General features: G+C 40.1%; 1 pseudogene; it reads right to left on the reverse strand.

The window, feature by feature from the left end:
* Window positions 1-501: 501 nt before the first annotated feature.
* LOC127639514 (vitellogenin-like) lies at window positions 502-17588 on the reverse strand (annotated as a pseudogene).
* Between the last annotated feature and the right edge of the window lie 3382 nt (window positions 17589-20970).

A 20970-nucleotide genomic window follows, 5' to 3' on the forward strand; every position in this document is an offset into this window, starting at 1 on the left:
TATGTGAGAACATGTGTAATGCGAATTCTATTGTTTTAAACTACAATACATGCATTTAAAGCCTGGCTAAAAATGCATAAAATACTGTGAGTATTTAATCGAGTACTTGAATGTATATAATGCTATGAATGATATAAGCATGTTTTAAGGTGATGAAAGCTGAAGCATATGGGTAAGCTTCTGTTTGTATATTATTTTGACATTAGCCTTTACCATATTTTTCAACTGTATTTCTTTGTAACATATTTCATTTTTGTATTTATATTTTTGCAATTCATAATTTCCTTTTGTTTTCTACAATACTGCCGCATCGATCGCTGTCCTTTTTCTGAAACAGTTGTCAGATAACACCCCCCACCCCCCACCACACACAATAAAAATAGTTTTTTGCACTTCACGAATCATTAAGATATGCAAGAAATTTATTAGTGTTACAAAACAGTGATAACATCATTAAACGGTCAGAATGTGGATATTAGTTAACTTAATTAGTTATTTTATCTAGAAGTAGTTCTGGGTTCTGAAGAGTTTCTATATCAATATGAATAGAAAAAGTTCCATCCTGATTGATGGGAACAGCAACAGGGAGAGGAACAGCCATCCTTGACAGTGTCATCTAGAGCAGAAGGTACAAAAGTTAGGAATGTAAAAATCGTATTTTTTTCTTATTTTATATGTATTCTACTTAATAAAAAAAAAATATTGGCCTCTGACCTCTGGAATCCTAGCCATGATATTCAGGGTCCTCTGGGTTGGCAAGGCCACGGTCAGATCAACCTCTTTCTCACTGTTCGTGGCTCTTTCAAGCTTGAATCCAGCCTGGAGAGCTGCCATAGGGATGTGCTTAGACAGCCTAAGTGATACCCCAGGAGAAGAGAAAAAAATTAACAATTTTGTCCATTTTAACATATCAAAAACATTTCATGTGAGGTGTTTGATGTGAGGTGTGAGGTGTTGAACTATACTTTTTGGCATAGGTGGTGACAATTATTGGAAGCTTCTCCCATTCCAGCTCTAGACGGACAGCAGGGAATTCTCCGAGAACACCGGCCTCAGCTTTAGCAGTAACAGCATATTGTTGACACTCTGGACCCCAAGCAAACTTGGCCTAAAAAAGTATGTTTGTGCTTAATGTTAATGAAGTCAGTTTGCTTTAGTGTGAAGAAAAAATATTATTTTTGTTTTAGTATCACGAGTTCCAATCTTACAGTGACTTTGTGTTTACTGAGCAGGACACCATCAGCACAAATCTTCAAGTTGTCATTTTCAGCAATTGAGGAAACAATGAGCTGCACTCTTGCAGTTGGCTTGTCAAAGTAGGCAGCAAGTTGGTAGCCCAGTAGCTTTTGGTCAACTCTTGCAGCACGGGCAATGATAGCAAAAACAGGTGGAATAGAATTTCCGAGGAACTTAGCCTGAAAACATGAACAATAACCATTGAACCAGGACATTTTAGTAGTTCACCAAAGTTCACCTTTGGGTTTTGTAATATAACGTACAAAACAATGTATTAACATTTTAATAAAACAAATTGATTCACCTGTTTCTGAATATCCTCAAAGCTAGATCCAGTGCTTCCACTGCTAACTGCCTTTGAGGCTCCACGGGGTGCCATGAACTGCAAGCAAAGTCAAGTTTTAATTTCAAGCTTTTCAAGATAGATAATAGAAACCAGACAAATTAAATATAGTAAAAATCTTAACAGTATACATTATATATATATATATATATATATATATATAATTACCCGATCTTTGTGGAATTTCCTGAAGGGCTCAATCATGGTGGCAGTCTGTAGATCAATACAAAATAACTCAGTGCAAAACAAAATACTTCATGAAGATATTTATGATACAAATAATGGCTGTTACCAACAATCAACAATCCGTGTCCTCACCTTAGTTATACGAGAGCGGGACATGGAGGAGCTTGAACTGCTGGAACTGATGCTGCGGCGGCTACTGCTGCTTTCAGAAGAAACAGGAACTTTTTTCGCTTCAGTCTCCAGGATTTCCCTCAGTTTCAACAGGATGCTCTTTCCCTCTGGAGTGTCCTCATCAACAAGGTTGTTTTGCTTAAGGAGCCTCTCAGCAGCTCTAGGGCCAACTTGAACCTCAAGCTCGAGTTTTTCAACTGCAGGACCTTCACCTGAAGCCAGAACGACAAACCATTAGCATTATTTTTTTATAACTTTATATAACTTTAAATGTGTCTTAAAGAATACCTCTTGCTACTGAAACATGGGCTGAGTGCTGTCCAATTATGTACAACAGAGGAACATTCTCAATAAAAGCAGCATTGTGAGAATGGACCTCAATGCATCCCTTCATTTCAATGTATGGGACAGCAAGACAGAGGGTCTTGTGGAATGGAGTAGCAGTTCTCACAGCAGGCATTTCAGGATCAGTGTTCTCAGAGGACTGTGAAAATTAATTAAAAAGAAAAATGAATGTCAAAGAAAGCCATTTGAAAATGTTAAGCATATGTTCAACATTTTCTCCATCTCCATGTGTGTGTTTAAAGCTTACACGGTCACCAGCATAAGAGGTCTTTTGCATGGACAATTCAGGTACCAAAGAAACAATTCTCTCTGCAGAGGGATCTTCAATGTTTCTGACCACAGCAAGAGTCTCAAAGCTTTTGGAACAAGAACAGGATAGGATACCAAACCACAGGGGTTAGCCATTTTTAACCTTTTTAATCTTTCAAAAACCTTTTGGATCTTCCAGAAATTCATTTAAAATGTTTCCTATTTCAATATCATTTACATTGCATTACCTCAAAGTAGCAATATGTTCAGGAACCTCAACAGGCAGAGCCTCCACCTTGTAATTGCCCTTGAGAATATCTGCTCTTGCTGAAACTTTTCCAGGGACAATTGTACGGATCTTTCCTTTGGCCATAACAGCAGCTTGAATCAAGGCAGTGTTAACTCCCATCACAGCAAAGGTCTGCAGAGCAATGCTGGAGGAAGAATTAGGGAGATTGTGTTTGTTGTTCACATTTTTTATTATCATATCTTTAACGTGTCAGTGAAAGTGTACCTTGGTTTAACTTCTGCTTGGAATTGAACATCAGTCCTCTTCAGCTGCTCAAGAGTGATGGTCTCAGGCTGCTCAGGGAGAGGAGGTGTAATGGTAGCCTGAACTAAAAGGATGAACAGAACAATATCAAAGTAAGAAGTGACCCTTTTATAACTGTATAAAACTAATGCTGAATGAAAAATAACTCACTATTGACAGATGCAGCAGCAACTGCAGCAGTGTAGAAACTGAACTCCATGGGCACACCAACTGCTGTTGGAAAGATGCGACGTACTTCAGCTGCTAGTAGGGGTTTGGCATACTGCAATGCAATTCCTTCCTGCAAAGCTTTCAGGGCCTCCTTCAACAGTTCGCGTGGTTTGGGTCCAGTAGTCATCTGGGAATAGGTTTCATTTAACAGTCATCTAATTTTGAGAACTGCTAATGTGGGAGAAAACATTAAGTATAATACAATACCGGTATTGCTTGTTCAATGATGGTTTTGTCAATGTTCACATAAGCCACTTCCTGTCCAAGAAATTTGATGTAGACAGAAGCCAAAGTCTGATTGTTTGGCAGAGCCTTCCAGTTTGTGAGCTTGAAGGAAAAAACAGAGAAATTAAAAGTATTTTGCCCAAGTCATGTTTTTGAAACTACTTAAAATTAAACAATAAAGTGGAAATCATAACTTACTGCTCTTAGGGTGCGCTTTAGCTTGGTGATACGGTCAACACTTGCATCTGCTGCTGGAGATTGCAAAAGAGCCTCCTGGATTCCTTCAGTTCTTACACCAATCTGTTTGAGAGAAACCACAAAGTGAAGACTATTAAAATAATTAAAACAATACATCATTTTGTTAAAAAATCAAACCCTTTTTGGTGACCCACCTCAAGAACATCAGCAGCAGCTCCAGCAAGGTAGGCACGTGCTTTTGCTACTACAGCTCTAGGCAGGATGGTGGCAGCATCATTGATTATGTAGGCACTACCAGCAGCTCCAATCATAAGAGGAGCTTTACAGGTAAAGAGACATTGATGAAATTAAATTCTGCTATTTAATTCCAAGAGATTTTTTAAACATGTTAAGAAATGTTCACTTTGCCCTCTCTTAACTGACTTCTGAAAATCAGCAAGACTTACTATGATAGATGTCCAGCTGAAGGGCTCTGCTGAAGTGGTAGCTAAGCTTGTCCAACTTGTTGTTCAAGAGCTTTTGGCAACATTAGCTGCCCCAGCACTGAAATGGATAAGCATAATCACATTAGGCTTGTGTTTATGTAAAGTGATAAATAAAACATTTGTAAAATGATTTGCTATTCTTACACAGTTGCCATATCAGGAGCAGTGATTCTGGCCAATGACTTGATGTGGGAATAGGCAAAGCTTGCAACCTGCATATTAGTCTCAATCATTAAAGCACCAGCAAGACTGGAGATGAGAGCCACTGAGGGTCTGGTCTCAAACAATGCAATACAAGCAACCATACGCACTTCAGGGTGGAGAGCCCTGTCCAATAAGAGCTGCAGGGCCACTGGCTGAACCTGAAGTAGGAAACAAGGCTAGTTATATATCTGAAGAAAACATGCACAACATTTTATCCATATTGAATCCAGCCTGTGTCTGACACTTACCAATTTGGGCTCTTTTTTGGCAATGTTCCTCATGGCCATGATGGCATCAACCTGGACTCTAATGGGCAGAGAAGCACCTGCAGTTCTCAGTCCTGGCAGGAGTTTCATGATAGTTTTAAAACTAGCAGGGTGACCAGCATTGCCCAGAACTTTCAGGGTCAAAGTCATTTCATGAATATCATTCTTGGCAGTGGCTTCTGCCATAATGTCATGGAGGGGCTGAGGAGTGTGATGAACATATACAGTAATTAGAAAGTACAGTAAAACAAACTGACCCCAAACAGAAATGTTTGGAATGGATTAGGCATTTACCCTGAGGAGCTCTGCAGGGCAATTAGGAACTTCAACACAGTACTTGGCAATCATGGAACCATATCCAAGCATGACAACTTCACGCAGAGCTGGAATTGTAGCGATTTTCTCGTGCATTGCCAGACTCTGTTCAAAAAGATATGGAAATGATTAGTTTGTTGTAGACAACATTTGAAGAACGGCACTTTGAGTAGGGTAAGATGTACCCACAGCAGTCAACTGGATGGTGTCCAAATCAGCTGTGACCATTTGCAGAGCAACCACAAGAGCCTGAGTGAACTCAGCAATGGTACATTCACCAGAAAGGAATTTCCCCTTGAGGAATTTTACAATTACTGGTGTGCCAACAGCAGGAAGAGCATCCAAAAGCCAGTGCCTAACAGATGAATATTTTTGTGTTAAAAAAAAAATAGAAGCATTACATTTTATCCATTTTGCTTTCAACTGTCCAACGCTTTACCTGTAAACGGGTTTGTCCTTGAACTGAGCCCAGATAGCCTCAATATTCTCCAGGGTGGCAACACGCAGGAGCTGGACGAGCTGAAGATACTTAAGCGGAGCATCATCATGGACCATGGCCACATTGTTTTCCACCAGGTGCTTTAAGACCTCAACAATCTAGAAGGCATCAGACCAATGCTCAAATAAAGTCTTGAAAGTTCAATAGATACAACTGTAGAGGTTACATGTAAAATTGTACCTTTATATCAAGGGTTAAAACTTATTTAAGGTTAATTTGATTGAATGAAACAATTAATTAAACCTGGGCTTGTGCATCACTGATACTCAGGAGTTGGACTGGAGTCTGAAGAATCTCAGTTGAGAACTCATACTGCAGGGATCCACGGGCCAAATAATCAGATTCTAAGGGAACAATTGGGGTCTTCTCAATTTCAACAAAAGCCAAGGTTTGTCTGAAACAGAAAAAATATATATTTCTCAACTCTCACTTGATGAAATAATAAACTGTGTAATCAATATTGATTATAATTTTTTTTCTAATGGAAATCAAAGAGGGTCAATCATACTTTGCTTCCATCTGGGCAGCACCATGGATCTCATTGAAGGGTGAGTACTGATACAGTTCCTCAACTGTTGCCTCTGAGATCAGTACACCATTGGCAGCTGGTTTCATGATGTAGTTGTAAACTGCTGCTTCAACCAAACTCTTGTCCCTCTGTTAAGTAAAGATAAAAAAGTACTGGGTACCCATTTTCCATATATTGAGCAAACCTCTTATTTCTTAGCTGTCTATTGCATTACCTTGGTGCATTCAACACACTTCTCAGTGTACGTCAAGCCAATATCCTTCATGATTCTCTCCTTGCAGTGGCTCAGATCCTTAGACTTGGTGACAATAATGTGGTTGGCCTTTGGATCCTCATTGATGACATAGTGGGTCCTGCACACTCCCTGAACTCCAGCCTTAGAGAATAAGTAGGAAATTGAGATTGCAGATCTTTTAAATAGATGACATATTTACTTAATTCACTTTCTTACCTCTTGCAGTTCATAGATGTTCTGGGTCTTCTTTAGGTTGAGCTGAAGGATGTTGAGGATTCCTCTGTGCAAGTTCATGACAGTAGGGGAGACTCCTGCAGGAGCAAATACCTTTCCAATCACACCATTAGAATACTCAAACTTGATGGGAATCTGGAATTGAGGAGCCAGTGCTGAGGTGAGTTTAGTGGCTGGAGCAAAAGAGTCCGTGGGCCAGATGCCACTGTACTCATAAAGTACAGGATCCAGGAGCTGCAAGGGAGCATTTGCATTTTAACAGATGATTGTTGCTTTTAAGAGCTTTTGCTAGCTAGCACGTTTAGTATTGTCTCACAGTGGAACACCAACAATTGCTTCAGAGCTTAGTAGCATTTACCTTCATCAGGTAGGTATTCTCTGTCACAGCACTGAGGAGAACCTTGCTGCTGACTTTTAAACCAGCTCTTGCCAGACCTTCATGAGGGAGACCGCCCAAAAGCAGAGCCTCATACTTGTACACGTAGGTTTTATCGAGGGCAAACTCAGGAACTGAAAAGCGTTCAAGATTATTTTAGTTATTTATTTGTTTTAGTTTTTTTATTTTGTTGAGTGCATTAGTATGATTATTACTTTTTTAAGCAATAACGAAGTAGGTTTATTGAAGAATTACCACTAATTTGGAATAAAACATGTCAAATTGTACTACTTACCAAGGTTGATCTGTTGACTTGCTAAAAGAAAGAAATAAGACAATATAATTTAGATTTCAAGAGATATAATTTGTTCTTATGTGAAATCACCCTTAAATAATAAAAATAAATCTCAGCCACTTACCCACAAGGGCTACAGTCAGGGCAAGCACAACAGCTCTCATTGCTGATGGAATGTGAAGAACTTGACAGAGAGACAGATCTTTTATAGTACTTTTTCTGACATAATATTAATTCTTTAATGAATTATTAACAGATGTTTTTACGTGTTTGAAAATGTGTGAGACAACAGTTTTCATTGGTCATAGATTTAAATTAGAAGTTAGGTTACCCTGGTCTGTCATCATGTCATCCTCCAGGTCAATGTCCACTGTGAAACACTGATTGTTTGTCTTCATATCTGAGAATGTTTGTTAAAGAAAAAAAGGTTTCACTTTTTTAATGTATTCAAATTTATAAATAATACAGAAGACCTATTCAGATTTAACTTATACATACTACTGTTTATCTATACAATAAACAGAACAAGATTTGTTTATTTTTCTATGCCGTAGCATTTGGATTAATCTTAACTGGAATTAAAAAGGCTTGCTAATTCGAACGTTGTGTCCACATACTGTACTTTTGTCCATGTAGTGTATGTTGACAGACTTTATTTTAGGTTAGGTTACCCTGGCCCCTAACCATATCATCGAAAAACATTTAGTTAAAGTCTCTATTAGTTTATTTTACTAAAATAAGGAGAATGTAACAGTTGATGAACTTTGCTACTAGACCATGTGTCAGTTGGAATTTTACAATTGTTAATGCTAGTCATTTTTAATTAAACAGAAAATATTGTTTTTAAAAGATTAATAAAATAAAAAATTCATGAAATATAACACATTTAATCACAAATACTGTACATACTATAATATTATATTTTTTAGTTTTTCTTTCCCTGTTCTGGAGGCACACCAACAGTACACCTTTTCAATGTACATTTTCCTAACTGCATTTTTTCACCCTTGAAGAGCACTTCGGGAAGGGGATGCCACTTGATAAGTCATTCCAGATAAAAGTAAGACAGCTTATTTTTTCTCAAAAGGGCCCTTTTACAAGGCATTTGGTGAAGAGTATATTCAAACTCTAATGCCATGTCCTCTTTAAGAGCTTTTTCCTTTGTAGTGAGTATGGAATCAGGACGATCACTTTCGTTTGGAATTTTCCCAGTGTCTCCTTAATCTAACAAACCTGATTCAACACATCAGCTACTTAGAAGAGTAATTCAAGAACTGAAATGGATGTGTAAGATTAGGAAGACATCCAAAACGTTAACTGTTTTGTGCCTGAATTAATTGAGTTGAGGAACACTGAAACAGAACCCACTTTTAGAACACACTTATCCACTTCCCTTACCCTAAATTTATCCCTAATCACTTCTCAACAATGTTGCATAAAGTATCCATTCATCATATTTAAGTAAAAATTGTATAAATAAATCGTATAAATTATGGAACAGCTAATTAAACCCATGGAAAGATATTGATTGCCGGTGCTCATCATTTACTCACTCTTATGCCATCCCAGATTCTGCTGAACACAAACAAAGATTATCATAAGAACTTCTCATCCCTTTTGGTCCAAACAATACAAGTGAAGGGTGACCAGAAATTTGAAGCTCCGAAAAGGAGATAAAAGCAACATTAAAGTAATCCATCAGACTCCAGTGGTTTAATCAATGTCTTCTGAAGAAAATATAACTCCTTTTTTACTCTACACGTTGCCATTGCAGTCCCCAAGCACGATCATGATTTCATGCTCAATATTTATAGTGGAAAAGGGGTTATATTTTGGTCTGTTTCTCACCCAAAACCAACTGAATCGCTTCTGAAGACATTGATTAAACAACTGTAGTCGTATGGATTACTTTTATGCACCCTTAGTTTGCTTCTTTAGAGCTTCAATTGTCTGGCCACCATTCACTTACATTGAAAGGACCTACAGAACAGAGAAAGTCATACATATCTGGGACTGAATGAGGATGCGAAAACGAGTGAACTATCCCTTTAATGAAGCATTCAAGTCACTTCAGAATTATCATATTTATGAGATTTGTGGACATGAACACACCACAAAGTTGTAAATCCAGTGAGATTTTATTGAATTGCAGATTTTCTGAGATGGTGGCATGTCAATTTAAGAAGCACGGCAAGAATCGAGCAAACTGGTGACTGTACTGTTTAGATTGATTGCATTTTTGTCCTGTTGATGAAGAATAAATCTTTCAGAAAATGAAAGAGATAAAAAATGTGAAATGGGCCCATTTTGTCAAACTAAAATCACTTGAACACGCATTACATTGAAACTACGACTTCTGAACTTGTAAGTACGAACTTTCCTAGAGAACTTGGACAGTTTAAACCATAACATTACTGAAATAGTGTTTATATTGGCAATGTGTTAAACGTATGTGGATTAGACATATTATGATTTAAAAAAAAAAAAAAAAAAAAACTGTCCACAACAAAGTGTAACATTGAAGGAGGAAGCTGAGACATTTTTATTGACCAGAACAGAAACTTGCGGAGTGGGCTCTCTTCATTTGGGCCAAATAGTAACCACCCAGAACACCCTAGCAACTGCATGGCTATGTGCTAAAAACACAGTTAAAACAACTTAACAACAGCAACCTGACAACCACATGAGCCCCAACACACAGCAGATCACCTTGACAACTGCATAGCATGCCCCAGCAACCACACAGCACACCCTAGTAAACACATAGTCTACTGTAGCATTATTGTCCCCATTCCACCTGATATTAAGATATTATTCTGGTGATTGGATCACATGTGGTCAGCAGTGCTAAATACAGAACTAAGTGGAGTCTAAAACGTTTTGTGATCAGATCACAAAAACCACGAGTGTAACCGGCAGAGTAGACACTGTCTGGGTGAAGTTTGTCCCTCTGCAGCTATGGTAGCCCCCTGACGTCACTGTGCTCAGCTAGTCGCTGAGTGGCTAACAATTCATTTGCAGCTAGGCCAGTTTCTAGAAAACCGTTTTTACAACGGGCTAAGAGAGATTCCCTGGTGTCCAGATAAAGTCTACAATCTTGTACTGTTTCGATACGTGGTTCCCTTGTGCAACCAAGGTGTCCGATCGATTGCCAGACGCTTCCGGGTAGTCGTGCTGTGTACTACCGAAGGTCTTGGGCAAGGCACCCGCCGGGTAGCTGTATCGCGATTACAACGCAACATCTAAAAGGATTGTGAAGACCGGTGCAAGGGCTGTTTCTCCACTGTGTCATTTTATGTCACATTGAGATTGCTCCTGCTGCTTTGCCTTGCCTATTGTTAAGTGTAAATACACTTAACTATCAATATCAATAGTTTTGCCTTTCTTTTATATTTTCTTTTGTTTGGTTATGTTGCCGTGGCCTTCGCCTAGTGCCTCGTCTGACTGAAGTGGTATTGGCTGTTCCAGTATTTTACATAGTCCTGTTAAGATTTTGCCCAGCTGTATCTTCTATCCACCCTGCTAGAGATAACAACCTTTTCGTCCCTGTCTCTCTCCTCTAGAGTACTAGGGTAGCTGCTCACAGGAGAGGTTCCTGGTAAACTGCACCTCACAGTATTGATTGAATCACTTGCTTGTAGTGGCGGTGCCTATGTGTGTGTGTGTGCTGGGTGTGTATATGTATTTGATTTGTAGGCACCAGAGTTCAGAGCACGGTTGGTGAACTTCACGTTTATCCGGACCGGTAGCCTACCTTGACAGTGAGTCAGTATTGCCTTGTTGTGTACTGTCAATTATATTGTCTCTAGTAGCAGCCAATACCAGTCTTGGTCTTTTCCTTTAGGCCATGCCTTTTTGTTTGATATTAGGGACTCATTACATTGAGAAGGATGCTACAGACTTGTATCACTCCCTCACGCGTGCTGTTCAAGAGTCAAAAGAAACACCCATTCAGTTTTTAGTCGCGAGCCATGGATCTGAGACAACAAATTGTCTTTGCTTCAGAAAGAGTTAAATCTGGTTTGAAGAACAGCGCAGAGCTAATCCAAAATCAATTCCTACAAACAGTACTCACTGCAGACATAAAGCCATACTTACAGAATCCGAAAGTTGAAGATGAAGTCCTTTTGGAAAAAATGACAGCTGCATACACTCTGGAAATGGAAAGAAAGAATAAGTTGTCAACTACATCAAAAGCAAATATGATCAAAATTGCAGCGGTTAGTGAGGAAAGTGAGGAATGTGGAAAGGAAAGCTATGTGAATAAACCAAACAATAAGAATAAACACTATGAGACAAACAAACGTGATACACTGATGGAAAAGGTTGATCAAGGTAATAAAGTTATATGTGAAGCTATTAAGAACCTCACCACTCAAATTGTTAGTCTCCACCAGACCTCTAAGCCCCAACCAATGAGAGTGAGTGAACAGCCGAACCGAAAATATCACCCACAGCCAAAGACTGTAAATAGGAAACAGTGTCAGCAGTGTCAATTGTCCAATCCGGATGGAAGGTGTAGTCACTGTTATAAGTGTGTCAGCGCAGAACACTGGGCATCAGGTTGTAGAATGAGAAATACCTCAGCTAGTACAAACAAAATTGAAATTCTGATTCATCCTGCCGAAAACACAGACAATGTGGATCTGTTCAGCTTAAGAGCACCACTCACTGGTAAACAGCGACAAACAGCCAAGCTAGTAGGGAAGAGATGCCTAGTTCGAGCCTCCCTAGGGGAGTTGACACTTCAATACTGTGGGACACTGGTTCACAGGTATCAATAGTGGGAACGAACTGGAAAAGAAAATACCTGCCAGATGTTAAGGTGAGACCAGTGGAGGAGCTGCTTGAGGAGGGAGCGTTGGAGCTTTCAGCTGCAAATGTAACAGACATTCCGTATGATGGATGGATGGAAATCAAATTCACCTTGTCTAAGAATGCTTTGGCTGGGATGAGTGACAAACCTGTCGTGGTCCCAATCCTGGTTGCCAGCAGTGATATTGAATTTAAAGCCCCATCATTGGCTTTAATGTGATTGAAGAACTAGCATTGACGAACGACACCCGTGGAGACTGTACTCCTTCTGGTCACATGGTGGAAAGGCTGTGCTCAGCACTGGAGGTAGGGCGTAAAACGGCAAGAGCTGTCTTGAGAACCAACCCCACATAGCCAGAGCAGGCAGACAACCAGTGACCATCCTGAAAAACAAAGTGGTAGCGGTGCCATGCGGCCGGCTAAATAAGAGAGTGTTGAGTGCGTCACATGTAGTGTTGGTGCCGAACCGTGAGACACCATGGCCAACAGGCTTAGTCATCAGAGAGCAGTTAATTCAGCTCCCTACAGAAGATAACGGTAAAATAGAGGTTACCGTTGAAAACCTAACTGACAATGACATCATGCTGTGTAGTCGCACGACACTTGGATGGTTGCACTGTGTTGATGCCATCTACCCGTCGCAGACAAAGTCTATGGTTGATCAGAGACCTGAGACACGAGACAGCAGCAGTGTCACCTCACTTGCACAGCAATCCAGCCGGATGCCACAACCTGAGCCCTGGAACCCACCTGTGGACCTGAGCCATCTGTCAGATGACCGACGGCAACAGGTACAATAAATGCTCAGAGAGGAATGTGAAGTTTTTGCAAAGGATGATTGTGACACGGGGTGTATTGAAGATTTGCAAATGGACATACAATTAAAAGACAATGTGCCTGTGCAAGGAACATACAGTGCAATACCTAGACACCTCTACCAAGAAGTGAAAACTCACATACAGGACTTACTCAGTCGAGGCTGGATCCATAAGTCTTGTTCTTTATATTCTTCATCTTTAGTATGCGTCAGGAAGAAAGATGGAGGTCTACGCTTGTGCATAGATTACAGATTGCTGAACGGAAAAACACAGCCGGATCGTCATCCAATCCCAAGGATACAGGAGATCCTGGAAAACCTGGGGGGGCAACTCCTGGTTCACGGTGTTGGACCAGGGCAAGGATTATCACCAGGGCGTCTTGAGTGAGAACAGCAGACCCTGCACCACATGCATAACACCATGGGGACTGTATGAATGGGTGAGGATCCCGTTTGGGCTTACTAATGCGCCTGCAGCTTTTCAGTGCTATATGGAGGGATGCCTGGGAGATCTTAGAGATGAAGTGTGTGTCCCGTATTTAGATGATGTTTTAGTTTTTAGCTCCAGCTTTGAAGAACACATCCAAAACGTGAGACAGGTACTGCGACGGCAAAGAGAGCGTGGTATAAAGCTGAGGCCATAAAAATTGACTTTTTCAAAAGTGAGGTCTGTTATGTAGGTCAAGTAATCTCTGCAGAGGGATACAAGATGAATCCCAAAGAGGGGGAAGCAGTTCAAGCACTGAAGCATGAGACACCAACCACTGTGAGAGAGGTGAGAAAGTTGATGGGTTTCCTCAGTTACTATAGATCCTATATACCAGACTTCTCCAGGATAGCCAAACCTCTTTACGAACTGTTAGCAAAGTTTAAGTCTGAACAGACGCAAAGCCAAAAAAGAAAGAATGTGAGCCGTAAGTCTACTCAGTTGCCACTGTCCTATCCTGTCCAGTGGACAATGATTCACCAAGAAATACTGAACAGAATGGTAGATCAGCTGACAAATCCACCAGTGATGGCATATCCGGACTTGGAGAAACCCTTTGTACTTCACGTGGATGCCTCAGAAGAGGGCTTAGGTGCAGTTCTATACCAGTGCCAAGAGGATGTTCTTAGGGTCATTGCCTATGGCTAACGGACATTGTCAGCAGCAGAAAAGAATTACAAGCTACATTCTGGCAAATTAGAATTCTAAACACTAAAATGGGCCATCACAGAATGTTTTCGTGACTACCTGTTCCATGCACCTGACTTTGTTGTATATAGTGACAATAATCCTTTGACCTATGTCACGAGGTCAGCAAAGCTCAATGCAGCAGGGCACCGCTGGGTGGCAGAGCTGGCTGATTATAGATTCACATTGAAGTACAGACCCGGAACAGCAAACAGAGATGCAGATTTCCTGTCACGAAGACAAAAGCCCATTGAAGAGATCATGCGAGAGTGTACAGAGGACTGCCCTCAGAAAGCAATCAAATGCATCGGTAAAGCTCTGGAAAGAGATAAAACCCAAGATGTTGATTGGATCTCTGCTGTCTCTGCACTGCCAGAAGGGTGTAACATCTCAGAGCCAATCCAGCCTCTTGCAGTGGAAGATATCAGAGTTGCCCAGAGTGCAGATTTAGCCATAACCAGAGCTCTGGCTTTGAAAAAAACACATGCATTCTTGAAACATAAAGACAAGCTGGCAGAAAGTGAAGCAGTGAGACAACTTCTCCGAGAGTGGCCCCGTCTAAAGATTGATGGAGAGGGCATCCTCATAAGAGAGACTGCAGCGAGAAAGCAGCTAGTTGTTCCTGAGTCCCTGAAGCCTACTGTGTACAAGCATCTCCACTGGGAAATGGGAAATGGTGGCTCTCGCAAGAGAACGGTTCTTCTGGCCAAAAATGAGACAAGAAATGGAACACTATGTTACCCAGATGTGTCGCTACATAAAAAGGAAAAAACAGAATAATCAGGACACCTATCCAAAGCATTGAGACCTCTGCACCGTTTGAGATGATATCCATCGACTACCTACACTAAGACAAGTGTAAAGGGGGTGAGGAGTATATACTTGTAGTTGTGGATCATTTTACCAAATACGCACAGGCCTACGCTACGAAAGACAAGTCTGGGAAGACAGCGGCCAGAAAACGCTTTGATGATTTTATTATGCGTTTTGGTTTCCCATCCAAGATACATCACGGTCAGGGAAAAGAGTTTGAAAATACTCTCTTTCACAAGCTACAAGACTACTGCGGTATTCGCCATTCACGCACCTCCCCATACCACCCTCAAGCTAATCCTGCAGAGCGCTTCAACAGAATGCTGCTGGGTATGTTGCGCACGCTTGAAGAGTCTCAGAAGTCAAGGTGGAAAGAACACCTAAACAAAGTGGTCCATGCCTATAACTCAACTCTGCACGAAGCAACGGGATTCTCTCCATTCTTCCTTCTCTTTCGTCATGAGCCAGCTTTACCAGTCAATTTAATGTTCCCCAAGAAAGGAGGAGAAAGGAACCAGTCATAGACTGACTATGCAGAGAAGTGGAGCGAAGTCATGCAAGAAGCCTATGCTATTGTGATGCAAAACATGAAGAAAACTGCAAGGAGAGGACAGAAAATCTACAATCAAGCGCACGTGGAGTTCTGTTCTGTAGCCAGGTGATCATGTCCTGGTGAAAAACCTCACGCCCAGAGGTGGTACTGGAAAGCTGCGTAACCACTGGGAAGACATGATTCATATTGTCAAGGGAAGAAAAGGCCCTGATAGTCCAGTATATGTGATTGACCCTTTGCAAGGAACAGGGAGAAGATGGGTGTTACATCGTAGCCTACTTCTACCATGCCCTTATCTGGTTGAAGAGCCAGAAGGTCATGAACCCAACCTTGAAGAGAAAAACAACAGAAGAAAAGCAAGACGGCCAGACATGATACTTACCGAACAGACACAGACAGTTCCAGTGAGGAGGAGTATCGTCTCTGGACAGAATTGAGACATGCTGCGGTATACACCTCTGAATGCAGATGCAGAAGAGTTCTGTCCGAGAACAGAGACACTCCGAGACAGGCCTGAGAGGGCGCTTATACCGGAGTTGCAGCCTGAAGAGGAGCCTATTGAGGAGAGACATAGCTCGGAGAGGAATATTGATGTTCTGGCTGCTGAATCAGAGGATGAGTGAAGTGATACTGAGATACCACCATGTGTTCTGTTGTGGGGACATTGTTGATTAATATTGTGAAGATAGGAAAGAAAATGTTTAGACATTTTTTTTAGTGGGGGAGGGTGTTGCGACCTAGAAGTATTATTTAATAATTTCATCATTTCCCAGAATAGGAATATGTTTAGAATTCTGTATGGAAATCACTATAATTTCATTGTAATTTCATTTGATAAATTTTCTGGATATTATTCTGATTTATGTTACTGAAAGGTGAAAGTTCAGTTACGATGCTGTCATAAGCCAGCGCAGTAGCGGTGTCGAGAGCTGAGCCGAGTAAAGTGAACGTAGGCTATATCGCTGAGGTTAAAAGATGTTGTGTTGCTTCGTGTAAAAAAAGATAATTCCAACAGAACTGGCAAAATAAAGTTGCAAAAGAAAAGACGGAGTCTGTTTTAAGTGTGCAACACTTACTCTGGCGATGTGATTTGTCAGATTAAATGAACATGATCCCCCTGAACTTTGTTATAAAACTCCATATTACCTAAAAAATTAGCTCTGAATAATCACAAAATGACAAATAACTGCAAGTTACAACAAATACAATAACAGTAGCATAAATAAAACCAGCAACCAAAAAATCATTTATTCATACTGCAAAGCATTACTGGGAACTTGATCACAGCTTCTTATCACAGTATTATAAGACACAGATCGCAAACTTTGCTCACACCTCTCAGAAAAAATGCTTACACCTCTGTTTGGCCTCATGTATTCAGATACAAGACAAAGGCAGGCCTAACACAGTCGTAAAGCCTGACTGAGGCCCACAAAAACAAAGTCATAAATCTTGCTGATAAAAACTGTCCAAAGTCAAACAAAGGGAGTACAAAACCGACTACAAATCCCAAGAAGCCTTGCTCACTTTACAACTGTGTGAAATTTCAAAAGATTGAACTCTCAACTCCTATTGGACGAGGCACTCTACAGAACGCACCTCAACTATGGTGTCATGAGGAGTAGAAATACCTCGAAAATTGTCTGTACCCCGCTTCCAGTGACGTTATGTGCCGTATGCAGCTCATCGCTGCTCTCAGGTGTTGCCTCGTTGCACAAGGAAGTAACATGCAACTTGAAACTGCGGCAATACAATCTCTATCTCGCTGGACGAGTTGAGGTTACATTGTGTTCCACCGAACACTTTAACGGATCTGAAGGTAACCGCCGAGCAATCCGCATCTTCATCCGTTTGCCTGCAGAAGTGAAGAAAGAAGGATCCCCTTTCCTCTTCAATCAAGTTGACGTCGCTGATTTCTCCGCCAGCCCGCCGAGAATCATCAGCCGTACCGCCCACTGACAGAGCGAGGAAACGGCCCCCCCCGTCATCACCCGAGCCTCGAGAAACTGAGTCGGAGTCAAACGATGGATGAACACATGTTCTACACGCGTACCCACGCGATCCAAGTAAGAGGTTAACATCTGGGCAGAGATAGAATATTTAGGTGTGTTATTTTTGTGAATCAAGTTTATTGTTTGTACAGTTTACGGACCACCGAGTCCACTCATTGTTGCTAATAATACTCAAGGTATTAATGTAACATACTTTTATCACAAATGAGAGTTTGCTGTGTTGTAATCCAACCACGTTGGACTGTTGTGTATTTACGCCATCGCGGATGAGACCGGCACACTGTGTTTATCCATTAAAGAACCAAAGGCCGCGGGAGGGGTTACGCGTTCACCGCGAGCCGTTCACCGCGTCTCTGAGTGATAAATTAGTAGTTGCCTTCTCTCCCACTATCGCGAAACTGGCTTCGGCGCCGCCACTCTCTCTCTCTCTCTCTGTCGTACTAACCACACACACACACAAGTCATACAAGCGAAGACACGCCGCACACGGGCAGATGCCATTAACCGGCTTCTCTCCGCCCACATTCATGGCCATACTCTCTGGCTGGAAATCTCACGTGACATACTCTCCACGAGAGTCACGTCCGCCATTTTGTGCGCATCACTCGTCACACACACACACATACCATCCTCTCATGTGTTATAGGCTTATTTTGGTTACCATATCTAATCACGTCACTGTTTAGTTTGTAGTTGGATGACTGAAGTTTATTGACTGCATTGTATTCATTATTAATTGATATTAGATTTTCAATAAACTTCGTTATAATTAAAAGAGAAGTGTTTTGTTTTGTTTTGCATACACATGTGTCAAAGGCTGGCAGAGGATGCCAGTGCTCGAAATCAACCCTTCGTTGTTCCCTTTTTAATCTTGATAATCTACGGACATCAATTTTCCTAAGAGAACAATCTAACATTGAGACTGTTATACTGTCTGGTTATTAGTCCCTGATTCCAGGGTGGTGCCCCGTCGAAAATAATCCTGATAATTGACAATTATCTTTGATGATTGCTGAATTTGAAAGATCAATAAGCTAGTGTTAAGTCTAATCGATGTTTAATTCATTTTAATAATGAATTATTATCTTTGATAATAATTAATATTCTATTAATTTTGATGATTGTTGATATAAAGGATTAAAAAAGCTAACATTGATTCTAATAAATGTCCTATTGATTTTAATAATGAATAATTATCTATGATAATTATTAATTATTGCTAATAACCAAACCCGCTCCTAAACTGTGAGACCTACACCTCACAGGAATGCAGGAAATAAGTCATACAAAATATGACTGTGGCTCTTTGAGTCGTTGAGGCTTACTTTGTTTAAAGGATGGCAAAAACAGCGCTTGTCAAAGCATTGGGCGTGTCACGTTCTCTCAAGAATAATCTAAAGAAGGAATTCAGACACAGCCGATATAAAGATGCAACAAACTCATACTCAATATGAGCAATTATCTGCAAAATAACCAAACTATTCTACAGTATCTGCTCAGCTTTTAGAGGTATGTTTATACATTACATATGTTTTAAATATAACCACACACACTGGTAAGACAAAACTTCATATGTTTACTTGTTGCCATATTAATAAAATTGAAATAACTTTTAAAAGTTCATTTTGTAGTAGCAAAAGTTAAAGGAAGGATTGGTGAATCCGCACTCCAAAATGGGATAAATCTCACATCAATTTATTTATACAGCGGCCCCAAAATAGTACAAAAATGTGCAAAAAAGTACCAATTTTTGGTTCACCCCTTCATCAGTGCTAAATACCTATGTGTTTGAGCGTGCATGTGTGCGTATGTGTGTGTGTGTGTGTGTTTGTGTATGTGTTGTGCTATGCGTGTGTGTGTGTGTGTGTGTTTGTGCGTGTGCATGTGTGTGTGTGACATAAATTCAAGCATTATTTCGGCCAATGCTGTGTCTTTGTTGTGAATTCATTGTCAAGTTTCAAACTTATTGCTTTATTATTTAATTAAATTAAGTTAATAAATATGGCTTATAATTACATAATATTTTAGTTTATCTTCTATTTATTTGAATTATATCAGATACAGTTTTTAGAGAGGGATTTAAAGCTATGGTCACGTTACAATGTGCTCCTCACCTGTTACAAAACGCCTAAGTGTCACGTTGTAACGTTTCACTTTACTTTTTCCAGGTAGATGGTGAAAAATGTATAAGCTGTATTCATGAAACAAGTACACATATTTGTACCAGTCATGTGTAAAATTAATCTGAAAAAATACTTTAAACTCCAAAATGCATAGCTGTAACGGTTACCCTGTCTTGTCCCTCTGTTGCCCTTTGTTTGTGATTTTGTCACTTTTGGTATTCCTTAGTTTTCACTTTTGTCACGCTTGTACTGTTGTAGTTTTTCATGCCAATTTTGTGAAAAATCACTCAAATTTCAGAAGAATAGACTTTATTATCACACAATAAAGCCGAGTTGCCTACGGTGAAACCACAGTACCAACAACAACAACAACAACTGAACCATCTCTGATTTGGTTTTACTTAAATACACCTCCTCAAACAAGGTGGGGCTTACATGCATTATCTATCATGCTCTTCATTGACTCTGGTCTTACCATATTAAGAAGTAACAGAAAGTCCTTTGGAAGAGATCAATTCTCCCCCCTAATTAATGCTATTTATGTTTCTGCACACACAGTCAAATTGTCAAACATATGTGAGCACACATTCATCACGTCACAGGCCTTTACACAGAGTAAACTGCATGTTTGCCCCTCAGACATAACTGTGGTATAAATCAATAATGTTTTCATTGATTACTCCTGATTAACTTGATAAAAAATATACTACATATTCCCTCCTCTGTGACTTTCTATAGTCACAAATTAACATATTTAAGCATGTACGTGCTCCTGGTTTGGTCTTGTTTTTGGTTGTCACATTTATGTAGAGTGTATCAACAAAATATTCATCCTAATTTTAAGAGTTCTTGCTTGTAGTGTAGATGTCTTCAACCCAGATGCTTTGCGCATCGTAGAGGATCACCCTTTGGGGAGAGGTTAACCAGCACTTACACCCAGGGCGTGGTTCTTCATATCTTCTTATATATTCATTGAAGGAATCAATTTTCTCCCAAGTTGGTCTTTCTGTCCATTCAGGGTAGTTGCCATTGCCTTGGGCCATTCACATCTATCAAAGTCATCTGCTTTACTGTTGCTTGAATCCAAAATTATTTTACCAACGATCACACACAACAGAATCTTATTCCTTCCACAATGTTATTATCCAGATATTATATTAATTTTAGTTAATTGTGCACCCCATTCTTTTGGCAATCAGGCCATGTTAATTTTTAGTCACCACCATATATTCTTTTCCATTCTTCATTATTATTAAAATGTACATGAGTTCAATAAAAGCATAAACAAAAATAATTTTCCAATCGTAATTCTTCATCATGCAAACAGTCCCAGGTTTGCTTAATACTTCTTTAATAATTTAGGCACTTCTTTGTATGTAATGGTTCTCAAAGCTTTACCTCCAAAATCAATCTATAATTGGTCTTCTACACAGGGTGTGATCCCTGATAACACAGTGATAGAATGCTTGTTATTCATCGCTGTGATAAAATATTTTAATAAAGCGGTTA

The sequence above is a fragment of the Xyrauchen texanus genome, chromosome 48 (assembly GCF_025860055.1).
Source record: "Xyrauchen texanus isolate HMW12.3.18 chromosome 48, RBS_HiC_50CHRs, whole genome shotgun sequence".
Classification (NCBI taxonomy): Eukaryota; Metazoa; Chordata; class Actinopteri; order Cypriniformes; family Catostomidae; genus Xyrauchen; species Xyrauchen texanus.